The sequence below is a fragment of the Xenopus laevis genome, chromosome 7L (genome assembly GCF_017654675.1).
Source record: "Xenopus laevis strain J_2021 chromosome 7L, Xenopus_laevis_v10.1, whole genome shotgun sequence".
In the NCBI taxonomy this organism is placed as follows: Eukaryota; Metazoa; Chordata; class Amphibia; order Anura; family Pipidae; genus Xenopus; species Xenopus laevis.
The window spans coordinates 137,927,913-137,930,219 of record NC_054383.1 but is presented as its reverse complement, the minus strand read 5'-3'; positions in this window follow the sequence as shown (position 1 = coordinate 137,930,219).

Below are 2,307 nucleotides of genomic sequence, written 5' to 3'. Positions count from 1 at the left end.
GATTTGGCCTTTTTCAGCAGGATTTAGATTCGGCTGAATCCTTCTGCCTGGCCGAATCCAAATCCTAATTTTCATATACAAATTAGTAGGGATGCACCGTATCCAGTATTCAGTTCGGGATTTGGCCAGGATTCGGCCTTCTGCCCGGCCAAACCGAATCCTACTTTGCATATGCAAATTAGGGGTGGGGAGGGAATTCACATGACTTTTTGTCCCAAAACAAGGAAGTAAAAAAAATGTCCCCTTCCCACCCCTAATTTGCATATGCAAATTATTTGCATATGCAAATTGGGGTTCGGATTCGGTATTCGGCCGAATCTTTCACAAAGGATTCGGGGGTTCGGCCGAATCCAAAATACTGGATTCAGTGCATCCCTACAAATTAGGGGCGGGGAGGGAAATCGTGTCACTTTGTCACAAAACAAAGAAGTAAAAAAAGTTTCCCCCTTCCCACCCCTAATTTGCATAAGCAAATTAGGATTCAGTTGGGTATTCGGCCAAATCTTTCACGAAGGATTCAGAGGTTCGGCCGAATCCAAAATAGTGGATTCGTTGCATCCCTAGTTATTATATATTGGACAGACCAGTAGGACTATTAAATCTAGGCTCAATGAGCATAAATCAAATATCAGGACTGATCCCAGTACCCCCCACGGCACAGGTATAAAGACTGTTGATAGAATAATTACACCAAAAATAGAATATTTATTGGCAAAACATTTTTTTGAACGATTTAATAAAAAATGAAAACCAATTACTAGGGATGCACCAAATCCACTATTTTGGATTTGGCCGAACCCCAGAATCCTTCGAGAAAGATTTGGCAAATACCGAACTGAATCCTAATTTGCATATGCAAAAGAAAACTTTTTTTACTTCCTTGTTTTGGTCCAAAAAGTGACGCGATTTCCCTCCCCGCCCCTTATTTGTATATGAAAAGTAGGATTTGGATTCAGTTCAGCCGGGCAGAAGGATTCGGCCAATCCTACTGAAAAAGGCTAAATCCCGAACCGAATCCTGGATTCAGTGCATCCCTACCAATTACAAATTGTCTCAGATTATCCCTCTCTACATTATAGGAACAGTTAGGGGCAAATTCATCATGGGTCGAATATCGAGGGTTAAAATCCTTCGACTTCAAATATCGAAGTCAAAGGATTTTAGCGCAAATAGTTCGATCAAAGGAATAATCCTTCGAATCGAACGATTCGAAGGATTTTGTTCCAACGATTGAAGGATTATCCTTCGACCAAAAAAATTTAGGAAAGCCTATGGGGACCTTCCCCATAGGCTAACATTGAGTTCGGTAGGTTTTAGATGGCGAACTAGGGGGTCGAAGTTTTTTCTTAAAGAGAGAGTACTTCGACTATCGAATAGTTGAACGATTTTTAGTTCGAATCCTTCTATTCGAAGTTGTAGTCGAAGGTCGAAGTAGCCCATTTGATGGTCGAAGTAGCCCAAAAAACACTTCAAAAGTCAAAGTTTTTTTACTTTGAATCCTTCACTCGAGCTTGGTGAATGGGCCCCCTAGTTTAAAGGTGAACAACCCCATTTAAATTGCAGTGAACTTCCAGAATCAAATAACAGTGACAACATTAGAGTAGCAGTGGGATCCCCAGCATTAAAATGTGGGGGGGTTAATAGTCCCAGATTTAGGAGCACCCCAGTGTAAGGCTGCTTTAGGTCAAGGCATTTGGGGGAGAGTGACCTGCTTGTGGGGGGAGATATATAATACGTGAATTTGGCACTGTCACTATTGCCCCTACACAAAAAGCAAGTTTAAGGGTCAGACCTGTGAGGGGAGGGGTGCTCATACCATTCACCCTCACTGTTTGGGTAGAGGGCACCTAAATTCTGTGTGCGTGTTCCCATAGCAACAAAACCTAAAGCTTATTCAGTTGGGGCTGAAGCCATATGTAAATCTATTCTTCTGCTCTCTGTGATGAATGTTCTCCTCCAGGTCTGTAAATCTACCGGTTTGTAGGACTCAAAAAGCTCCCAGTACATAGAATATTAAGATCCAGGCACACTCTGCTGTCAGTACCACTTACATTCACACATCATATTTACACACTGAAAATATATAATTAATGTGTATTGAAATGTTTCTTAGAATTACATTACTTTTCATAACCCCCCCCCCCATTTTTTTGGGTGTGGAGTACCCCTTTAAAATAAATGAGCCTTTTTCCTTAACTAGTACCCCTGCACCCCTAAAGATTTAAGTATTCAAATTAAATGACAACCATTTTCATCTATGACTCCCCATCACGACGGAAGAAAGAAAAGTAATATGAACGAACTTGA